The sequence below is a fragment of the Schistocerca nitens genome, chromosome 6, assembly GCF_023898315.1.
Source record: "Schistocerca nitens isolate TAMUIC-IGC-003100 chromosome 6, iqSchNite1.1, whole genome shotgun sequence".
In the NCBI taxonomy this organism is placed as follows: Eukaryota; Metazoa; Arthropoda; class Insecta; order Orthoptera; family Acrididae; genus Schistocerca; species Schistocerca nitens.
The window spans coordinates 301430416-301442568 of NC_064619.1; the positions used below are offsets into that span (position 1 = coordinate 301430416).

The window sequence follows — 12153 nt, forward strand, 5'->3', positions numbered from 1 at the left end:
TTCATCTTATACCCTTCTTTCAAGACACTGTCCATTCCGTTCAATTGCTCTTCCAAGTCCTTTGCTGTCTCTGACAGAATTACAATGTCATCGGCGAACCTCAAAGTTTTTATTTCTTCTCCTTGGATTTTAATACCTACTCCGAACTTTTCTTTTGTTTCCTTTACTGCTTGCTCAATATACAGATTGAAAAACATCGGGGAGATAACAGAACGTCATTCTCAATGGAGAGAAGTCTTCCGAAGTAAGAGTGATTTCAGGTGTGCCGCAGGTGAGTGTAGTAGGACCGTTGCTATTCACAATGTACATAAATGACCTTGTGGATAACATCGGAAGTTCACTGAGGCTTTTTGCGGACGATGCTGTAGTATATCGAGAGGTTGTAACAATGGAAAATGGTACTGAAATGCAGGAGGATCTGAAACGAATTGACGCATGGTACAGGGATTGGCAAATGAATCTCAATGTAGAATGTGCTGAGAATACATAGAAAGAAAGATCCTTTATCATTTAACCAAAATATAGCAAGTAAGCAACTGGAAGCAGTTAATTCCATAAATTATCTGGGAGTAGACAGTAGGAGCGATTTAAAATGGAATGGCTCAAAAATGGTTCAAATGGCTCTGAGCACTATGGGACACAACGTCTGAGGTCATTAGTCCCCTAGAACTTAGAACTAGTTAAACCTAACCAACCTAAGGACATCACAAACATCCATGCCCGAGGCAGGATTCGAACCTGCGACCGTAGCGGTCTTGCGGTTCGAGACTGCAGCGCCTTTAACCGCACGGCCACTTCGGCCGGCAAAATGGAATGATCATATAAAGTTGATCGTCGGTAAAGCAGATGCCACACTGAGATTCACTGAAAGAATCCTAAGGAAATGCAATCCGAAAACAAAGGGTGTAGGTTACAGTACACTTGTTCGCCCACTGCTTGAATATTGCTCACCTGTGTGGGATCCGTACCAGATAGGGTTGATAGAAGAGATAGAGAAGCTCCAACGGAGAGCAGTGCGCTTCGTTATAGGATCATTTAGAAATCGCGAAAGCGTTACGGAGATGACATAAACTCCAGTGGAAGACTCTGCAGGAGAGACGCTCAGTAGCTCGGTACGGGCTTTTGTTGAAGTTTCGAGAACATACCTTCACCGAGGAGTCAAGCAGCATATTCCTCCCTCCTACATATATCTCGTGAAGAGACCATGAGGATAAAATCAGAGAGATTAGAGCCCACACAGAGGCATACCGCCAAATTTCTTTCCACGAACAATACAAGACTGGAATAGAAGGGAGAACCAACAGAGGTACTCGAAGTACCCTTCGCCACACACCGTCAGGTGGCTTGCGGAGTATGGATGTAGTTGTAGATGTATATAAAGAAATAACAAATAAGCTAATGCAACGGTCTATATTTACTGAATTGATCTTGTGTTTTAGATTACATTACGTCACGTGCTGAAAATGACGTTGTGCTTCAAGGCACTTTTTGCGTGCGCCCTAACACGATAATATCATTTTGCGCAACTCTGCCGCATAGATTCTCAAAATTTGAAGACGAATATAGTCCTTCAATCTTCTAATGCTGTTGGGTTATTTGCGTACACTTTTCCCTTTAGAATGCCCCACTGATAAAAGTCGCTAGTGGTTAGGTCCGGTGAACGCGGCGGCCACAATCCTATGCTGACAGTCTCTTCTTCTGTGAATATTTTGTGAATTCGTCAGACTGATTTGCCTGAAGTGTGACAGATGGCCAATTCTATTGAAAGACAGCAAACGTACCTTCATAAGGGTCGGTTGTGCGCAAAATTCCTCAAAAATTCGCATATACACAGCAGTGTTCACTGTTGTTTAAAAAAATATCGGGCCCACAATCCGGCTTCCTGACACGGCATACCACACTCCAATTTTTTCATCGTGAAGAGGTTCTTCATTCATCGTACAGAGATTTAGAAAATTGGACACCTTTTTTATTTCGTCCATCTCAGCTGCACTGATATAAAATTCAGCTGTAGTGATTAACGCTTTCGGGCTGACACGCCCATTATCAAACCAGACACCTTGCTATTTACAGTAATTATTCATACAATATGGTGCCAAAAGGCACGAACAGCAAAGTGTGTGGTATGAGAAATGGGCGTGTCAGCCCGAAACCAGTAACCATTACAGTGAATCTGTGCAACTGAGACGGAAGAAATAAAAATTTATCCAATTTCCTCAGTACTGAACAGTTGCGGACCTATCATCCCGTGGCAGCATGCATCGAATAAGCAAAATACACAGATTGTTTGTAAACCAGTGTGTGGTGTTCTCGGAGTTCACATATCCTGTGCATCCAGGCTTCATCACTTATGAAATACAGCACTGGATCCAACATACCAGTCTCAAATGTTTTACATAGACACGTACTGTAATTCACACGTTTCGCCGTATCTTCCTCCTTCAGTTCTTGGACACATTTCGCTTTGTAGGGCTTCCCTCCATGGTTCACGAGATCTACGCGAAAGGTTCACTTGTTGCGACAACTTACGTGTCGAATTCTTTGAACTCTGGATAATTCGTGCTCGAATTTCAACGATCTCAGCAGATGTACGAACAGACGGGGCTCAACTCTTTCTTGCGTTTGCGACTGACTGTGTAGTACGTCACTTTGTCACCAAATTTTCGATACTGCTCTTTGCTAGTATGGAAACGCCAGGAAACGTCTTTGCAAAAATGTCCCATGATTTCCTAAATGGACAGGTAGACTCGTACACTCCACTACTGGTATTCTTTCTTGAAGAGGATCATCTCCCTTACATATTTACTTCACATGTCGTAACCAAGTCGCAACGGCTTTCGTACTGATAATACAGAAAGTAGTCGCAACAGTTTCGAAACAACAGATGACAACTGGCTTGTGACAATGAGCAGTCTAACACTGCCGGCCGGTGTGGCCGAGCGGTTCTAGGGGCTTCAGTCTGGAACCGCGCGACCGCTACGATCGCAGATTCGAATCCTGCCTCATGTATGGATGTGTGTGATGTCCTTAGGATAGTTAGGTTTAAGTAGTTCTAAGTTGTAGGGGACTGATGACCTCAGATGTTAAGTCCCATAGAGCTCAGAGCCATTTGAACCATTTGAAGTCTAACACACGGGTACGGTTTTTCGACCGCCATCCGGTAGTAATACTCCGTCTTTGGTCAGAAAATTTATTTTCTTATTTAACAACAGGGACCTTACGGACTGGCCCTCTTCTATCTGAAGCTCACTGCTCGGACGTCAATTTCCCACTTAATACAAAGCAATTCTCTAAAATAAAATTTAAAAAAATAATTAAAAATTTAAAAATCACCACTGAGGATCAGATGTCTGAGCACGGTTCAATAAAAAACATTTGCAACTTATAACGAGGTTTGTCGGAAGCTGAGCGTGGAAGTCTGGCAATTCTACAGCTGCTGATTCATAACCGGCTAAAAGGAACATTCTTGTACTTCCATTTGAACTTTGCACATATTTAAAATATAAATGTTAATTAACAAATATCGAATCATAATTTTCAACATAAATAACATTTTTATATTTGATTACTATTTATGTAAAATGCTAGCATCCATAATAAATTAAAATTTGGTTCAATGATACGAAACGTAAGACAGAAAATATTATCGATGATGTATATGCAGACTGAAGCGAAAAATAATAATTTGTACCAAGGCCGGGATTCCAGCCTGGGTCTCGTGCTAACTAGGCAGATGCGCTGACCGCTAGGCCACCCTGGCACAGTGGCTTCACACAACTGTACCGACTACACTAGCATGTCTCCCTCCTCAATCCAAATTCCCATTCACCCCCCCAGCCAATTTTGCATTCAGCCTAAACTGTAACAGCATTGCAGGGGCCCTCCAACTGCACTGGAATAAAACCCTAGCTTCGAACGAAACAAGAGATCCTGCCTGAAACCCATGCGTAGGTACTTCAATCAAATGAGACTATATAGTTCCAGAGATTTTTGAAGTATCAGAAATATATGATGTATATATGCAGACTGAAACGACGAATGAAAGTTTGTACAAAGACCGGGATTTGAACCTGGGTCTCATACAGTCTCATTTGATTGAAGTACCTACGCATAGACAGGCTCTCCTATTTCGTTCAATGCTAATGTGCTATTCCAACACAGTTGGAGAGCACCTGCAGTGTTGTTCGAGTTTAGGGGGAATACCAAGTGGACTGAGACGTGAATTGGTATTCGGATTGTGGAGGGAGGCGAGCTAGGATAGATAGTTCGTGCAGTTGTGCAGTGTCACTGTGCAAGAGTTGCGTAGTGGTTAGCATAGCTGCCTAGCGAGCAAGAGGCCCGGGTTCAAATCTGGGCCTTGGTACAAATTTTCAATGGTCACTTCAGTCCGCAAAAACACATCACAGAAGTTTGAGACTTAACAAGGTCTCTGGAACGATATAGTTTCATCTGACATTTTTTCTCTCTTGGTCTGAACAGTACTATTGATGTGTATACAAAGGTTGGCCAAAGAGAAAGTGGCTTGGAAAATATTTACAAGGCTGACACAAAACTGACCCTTATTAACGAACAGCAGAACTGTCCATCACAGAGTTTGCCGGGAACCGTGTTTTCGGTGCGCTTATCTCTCATATGATCTGTCGCGAGTACTTTCCTGTGGCATTAGGTATGAGTGAGCGGAGTGGACGTGTTTAGCGACAACTTGGATGCAACAGAAGTTGGTGATCATGATAAAAAACACATGTTCATTGTCGAGAGTTATGCGAAGCACAATTCTTTGAAAACTGTTTGTACACAAGTTTAGCACAGGAAGCGTTTTGGCAAAAAGTTCAGTAAAATCAGCAATACAAAACTTGGTGACTAAATGGCGCGAAAATGGCTCTATTGTAAATAAAATACCTAACTATCCGGAAAGAGTTCGAACACGAGGAAACTGATCCACTGAAGGAAAGCCTGAAAAAAAAAAGTCCGGCGAAATCTTAACGGTGTTTATCTTTGCTAGTAGGAATTAAGAAAGCGTCGTATCGAAATATTATGAAACAGAAAGTGTCCAGACGAATTTTAGCGTGTCGACTTCTGCCGGTGGTTTATGAGTGATCGTCAGTTTTTTTTATTTCTTCAGATGAGCCCCGATTTGGACTAGGGAATTTGTAGGTAAAAGAACATACGCTACTGTGCATCATAAAAACGCGACCAGTACCTTTAACCGTTGCATAATCTCAAGATTGGTGTTTGGTGCGTATTATTTGGTGCCCGATTACCAAACTGTTAATGCAAACCGGCACAAACTGTTATATCCGTATGTGGACCAACCCACAGAAGATGAAAGACTATATGAATATTTTCAGCGACGCGGAGCTTCAGCAAACACCATCTCGACAACGTTGTCACGAGAACATGAAGTTTTCAGTTATGAGGAGTATCAGCACAGTCAGTGCACATCTCCCGACCTTTTCTACTGCCTCATCACTCTCCTTCAAACTGTAGAGTCAGGTATACTCAAATAATCTTCGCATACTGGAAGATCTACAGCATAACACTGGAAACCCTACTGCTGAAGCTGTCTCTCAGGCAGAGGTGTTACGCGTGTCTCACAGTTTGATAAATCGAGCACAGCGCTGCATCGACGTCAACGATAGCCCTTTCCATCATCTTCTGCGATTAACTTGCTCATACTGAGTAATAAGGGTCGATCTGTAACTATTAGATAAGCCTGCATTCGTTAGTAAAAAGGGAATTTAAGTAAGAGTAAAAATAATGCAATTAACAAGATTTGAATCATCGACTGATGTTTACAAGATCTTTACGCTAGACACCCAGCTATTGCAGCGCGTCGCTTTAGGAAATTGATGTCGGGGCACTGACCTTCAAATTCCCTAAGTATGAAGAAAATCAGAGACGTCCAGACCGCAAAGTCAATTTGTAAGTCCATCGGATTCCGAAGACACAACTCCATTTCCAACAGTTACATTATCATCATCGTCATCGTCATGATCATTTAACAGTCGCTGTTTCTCAGATGACGTGAGCAAACGTCTTCCATATTTTCCTATCAGCATCAATCCTGCTGTTCACTACACGGTCCACCATTGTATCGTCCATCCTGAATGTTCCTGGTCTGTCCACCTGCCGGCTTCCTTTAACTTTTCTATCCTAGATTTAATCCAGCTGTCCTCGATTCCAAAGACTACAGAGACGTTGTTCGGGCGTTATATCTGCATCAAATCATCCCCAAGTAGTAAATGAACGACACAGTCATTACATTTACGAGAAAAGCGTCACAGACTAAATTAACAGATGACGTATTATTATTAGTGGTTACCTTTATTTGGCAAAAAATGTCTGTTTTCTATATGCGTAACTGCCACTACTTTCGGTAATTTAATTTTATTTGGACTTTTATGGTTCAAAAAATGGCTCTGAGCACTATGGGACTCAACTACTGAGGTCATTAGTCCCCTAGAACTTAGAACTAGTTAAACCTAACTAACCTAAGGACATCACAAACATCCATGCCCGAGGCAGGATTCGAACCTGCGACCGTAACGGTCTTGCGGTTCCAGACTGCAGCGCCTTTAACCGCACGGCCACTTCGGCCGGCTGGACTTTTATGTATGTGAAGGAAAACAATAGCACTGTCTTCTTTTTTTTTTTGCCTCTTTTTCCGCAGTTTCAGATATACAAGTAGCACAGATAACTGCCGTCTTCAGCAACTGTAATAAAAGTCTTATTCCGACCAGACGCATTTCGCTTTATTTTAAAACATCATTGTGACAATATGATTTTTTTCTTACACTATATTCTTTTCGTAACGAACAGTTTAACGTTTCGCATGCTTTACTTATAACCATAAACAGTTTCTATTCATTTCGTCACAAAAAGAATAAAAACTTTTTATAGTGATAAGTAAAGCATGCTAACTGTTAATGATCATAACAAACAAAATTATAAGAAAGAAACTATTGTTACAGTGACCACTGAAGAAGCTTTAAAATAAAGCGAAGCGCGTGTCTGGTCTGAATAAGACTTATTAGTTTCTAAAGACGACAATTAACCTATACAACTTGAAAACAATACTAATTTCACTACTTTAGCACCCTTGAACCACGATGTAGGTTCATTTGAGTCCTGTAGTACAGACATGAACATGTTAAATCATTTGAAGTGCGCACGGATGTGAAAGTTTATCATCAATGCACAAACAATTTTGGTCTTATGAAGGCAAACATTACTAATACTTTATTTGATCGTTTATATCGTGCAGGACGCTACTATCGCATAACTAGCAGGTGTGTCATTCATTCACCAAAAAATGGAAGCATATGTAACGCAAAAGGTCAATGTCGTCCTTGTAACTGAAGCTGTAGTTCCGAAACGCGTTGGCAGTAATCGTACACAGAACATTGAGATACTGTGGGAACGAAGACGTATTGATTGTAAAAATATCTTCAAGCCACACACCTCTTTTTTTTTAATTCTTCTAATCCGTTGATAACCGTAGGGAAAACATGGGCAATTGCAAATAAAAGGGTGGAGGGGGAACAGTAGGCGGCAGTATACGCAATGACGCAAACCGCCGTGCTTCGACAAACTAAGAATCAAATAATGAGGATGACAAATGAAGCCCTTGTTTCGAGGTTCGTACCGAGTTCGTAGCCATTGCTGTCATGTGAAGGCACATCGACGAACACGATTCGTGGTAATAGTTCAGTTTCAGTTAGGTCCTACCGTGGCTCTCCGAGAGATTGAATGGCTCTTCTGAAGAATTGGTTAAACCACAAACAAGTGTCAGTTGTACATTAACGCTGCAGCCGGAAGTCCATGGGCGATCCACACCCTGTCGTCCTGGTTCAAGAATAAGCAGAATACGCTTCGACAGACGAGTACCCTTTACTGACTGCCTCGCGATCTGATTAGAAATTAAACCGATTGTGCACGGAATGTACGAGCCAAAAGTGTAAGGAACCATTTGCTCTAAGCTGTGTAACGAGTAACAGTGCCGCCACTCGCACCTCACCAACGAGAAGACTGCCTACAATGGCATAGCGAATGACTGGAATGATGAATGGTGCAAAGTTATGTTTACTGAAGAGATGTAATACAGCCTTGGCATCAGTGCCGGTCACTGGCAGATGCGCTGGCTATGACAGGAGTGGCAGCTACTAGAGGGCATCAGATAGTCATATAGAGTTACGGGCTGCCATGGTGCGGAAAGCCGTAAAATGTAACGGCTGCACATTTGTGGTTTTTGTTGAGCCAGGGTAACCTAAGGATTCATCCAGCCCATTCGGTTGCCGTTAAAACCCCGTATGAGGGCTGTAACATTTCAATAAGTGAATCATCACGAAGCTGTTCTCGGCCCATATATAAATAAACTACACTGATGAGCCGAAACATTATGACCTAATGTTTAGCAATATGTTGGTCCACATTTGCAACGAAATACAGCAGCGACTCGACACAGCACCGATTCGACAAGATCTGGTACGTTTTCGGAGGCATGTAGCGTCAGATATCTATGCACATGTCACTATTTCCGTACGTTACGGGCCGGTGGTTTGCAGACGTGGAGCTGGCGCCCCATAACTCACAGATGTGCTCCACCGAGTTCAGATTACGGGAATTTGGTGGACATGACATCAACGTGAGTTCACTATCAAGTTTCTTAAACCACTGTAGAACGATTTTGCCCTTGTGTCACGGACAGTTGTTCTGCGAGAACATGCCATCGCCGTAGGAAAGAGAGAAAACAAAAGTATGATTAGAGAACGTCCCGTTGACATCTACATTGTTAGAGGTGGAATCGAAATTGGAGAAGACATCAAGCATGAAGGGATGCAGATGGTTGACAATGTCCACGTAGCCAAAGCTATCTTATTTGACTAGCATACTACCACAAGTACCGTGGAAGCCCAGGTTAATTTCCTTTATAGCGTAATACTGCTTCCACCAGCCTGGGTGCGTAGCTCAGTGAATCTTTCGAGCAGCTGTCCGCCTGGATGGTAGCGTATTTGAACACGACTGCCGACCTGATGTAAAACGTGATTCATCTGACCCGAACTGACAAAGGCTTTGGGTAAACATAAAAACACGCAAGGGTCGTCTGCTGCGGTGTCCAATGTTCAACGATTTGCTCTGAACGGAAATGCTCTGAGACATTTGTGCCCGACCCCGCGATCTGTGGTGAGACGCCTACTCGTGGTTTCGCCGTCATTCAACCATTTTCTACAGACGCTGATGATAGTAAGAACAGTTGACCACGTTCGCTGTTTCCGAGATGCCCATTTCCAGGTGCCGAACCATAACAATCTGCCATTTATCAAAGTCGCCTATGTTAGTGGACTTGCGCATTTGTGGGCCACAACGTCGCTAGAATGATTCGCCATTCGTCTCTGCTCCGCTTGTATACTTATCGCGTCGCGTGTCCACAACGCCACCTAATGGCTTTCAGTATAGCGGTTGGCAGTGGTCATAATGTTCTGGTTCTTTTATGTATTTACGAATGTAAACAATATCTACACGGGGCAATCAAATGAAAACGAGACAGATGGAAAAATTAAGTAAGCTATTTGTTATTTCAAACGTAATCGACCTATCATTACACTTACCCCACTTTGGCCCCGCCTACATGTTATCAAGGCTGTTTCGACTGCGCTGTGGAAGATTCCCTGGAAAGCCTTAACACATATTCCATACAGTCCCAATCTCTCCCCATGCAATTTTCACATATTTGGAGCCCTAAATAAAGACATTCGTTGTCGTCGATTTGCTTCGGACGAAGACTTGCACGCCTGGGAACAATCAAGGTTCCACCAGCAACCGCAAACATTTTTTCATGAAGGCATTGACCATCTTGTCTCACCTTGGGTTAACAGTATTTACTGTAATGACAACTACTTTTGAAATAATAACTAATTTTGCCGGCCGCGGTGGCCGAGCGGTTCTAGGCGCTCAGACCGGAACCGCGGAACTGCTACGGTCACAGGTTCGAATCCTGCCTCGGGCATGGATATGTGTGCTGTCCTTAGGTTAGTTAGGTTTAAGTTGTTGTAAGTTCTAGGGGACTGATGACCTCAGATGGTAAGTCCCATAGTGCTCAGAGCCATGTGAACCAATAACCAGTTTACTTACTATTTTTCCGTCTGTCCCGTTTTCATTTGACTGCTACTTGTGCATAATGGAAACCTAGTCAACACACAGATCAGGCCTGAAGTGTTTTATAAGAAGAGCTACTGCTAGATAACATCGATCAGCTAGATACCAAGATTAAACAATTCTAAAATAGATACACAGGATCAACATCAACTTACATAGTCTGCGGTGCACTACAGAGTGACGCGCGGAGTACACTTTACCCCAATTTTAGCAATTCTCAGTCGTTTTCTATTCAATTATGCAGTTAGGGAAGAATACAGCCCATATATTCTATCAGGTTAAAAACATCCGTCCACCTATTAGCGGACAGTAGTATGGGGTGTGTACAACATATTTTGGCCGCTTGAACTCTGCTGGCGACACTTCCAACGACGTGTCTGAATGTCTGTGCAGGAATGACAGCCCATTCTATTTCAAAGGCCGAAACCGGGGAAGATAGTAATGATGGACGCTGGGACCTGGAGCGAAAGCCTCTGGCAGGTCAGTCCAATGCAAGAATGTTATTTTCCACAAACTAGCCTCACAGATACTGCTTCATTACAGGCTGAATTGCCCTGCTGAGATAGTCATCACCTCCGAAATGTTCCTCTCCCGTACGCAGTGAACATTCCTTCAAAACGCGTTCATCCTGTTTCCCAACTTGCGTTTTTTTATGCGCTATAAGTGGACCAAACGATAAGCACGGAAACATGCGATCACCGTAACACAACCTCCTCCGTACTTCACTGCTGGCACTGAACATTATGACACGTAACGTTCTCCAGGTATTTACCAAACCAAGATCCTTCCATCGGATTGCCACAGGATATAGCGTGATTCTTTACTCCAAATCACCACTGTCAATTTGCTTCGCTCTTTACGTCACCCCAAGCGTCGCTTAGCAATGACTGCAGAAACATGTGGCTTATAAGGAACTGTTCGACCAGTGCGTTAGATCAGGCTAGTCTTTCTTTAGCTGTGGCTGTTCTTCGTGTTTACACTTCGCAATCACATCCCCAACAGCCGACATGGGCAGCTTTAGAAGGGCTGAAAAGTCTTTCATGCATTTTTTTACGCAGGTGACGTCCAATGGCTCGCCCACGCTCAAAGTCATTGAGGTCTCTCGGATCGACCCATTTTTCTCTTTACTGACAACGCAATACTCCCTGACTCTTAAATAGCAGGTCTTCCTCTCGTGGCTTCAGTGGTCAATTCCTGATTACTTAGGGGTGTCCGGATATTTTTGGTCACATAGTGTATCTCCGTATGCAACAAGATTTCTGTTAATGAGATTTTCACTCTGCAGCGGAGTGTGCGCTGATATGAAACTTCCTGGCAGATTAACACTGTGTGCCGGACCGAGACTCGAACTCGGGACCTTTGACTTTCGCGGGCAAGTGCTCTACCAACTGAGCTACCCAAGCACGACTCACGCCGCGTCCTCACAGCTTTACTTCTGCCAGTACCTCGTCTCCTACCTTCCAAACTTTACGGAAGCTCTCCTGCGAACCTTGCAGAACTAGCACTCCGGAAAGGCAGAGGTCCCGAGTTCGAGTCTCGGTCCGGCACGCAGTTTTAATCTGCCAGGAAGTTTCAAGATTTCTGTTGGCTTAATCATGATCTCTAAACAAGTTATACACTGGATGCAGCAGAACTATCACCCGTCTTCCTCGAGTGGTGGTTTCCTAAATTTAACTACCAGGGTTTCGTGATAAAACCATCGTCTTCCTTCAAAAGATTCTCATTTATGTTTCCTGAGCCCCCCTGTTACACTTTCTTATGGTTCACACTATCTTGTTAGGATCGTAGCAGTGCGTGCGTCATTTCGTTCGACATCTGCTGCCTTTTGAATTCGAAAACAATTCCATGCGCACAGTGGCGGTACTCTCGATGTGGTCGCACTAGCGCCTTGCATGCGGTTAACAAATGCACTTTAACGTAATGAGTTCCATCTGCAAGGAAGTCCTGAATCCAATCACGAATCTAGTTCAATACTCGGTAGGCGAGAGTGCGGAACTG

General features: G+C 43.3%; 1 protein-coding gene across 5 annotated transcripts in view; it reads right to left on the reverse strand.

The window, feature by feature from the left end:
- Positions 1–12153, reverse strand: part of LOC126262573 (S phase cyclin A-associated protein in the endoplasmic reticulum) — a 620393-nt gene that overhangs the window by 15325 nt on the left and 592915 nt on the right. The window lies entirely within an intron of this gene.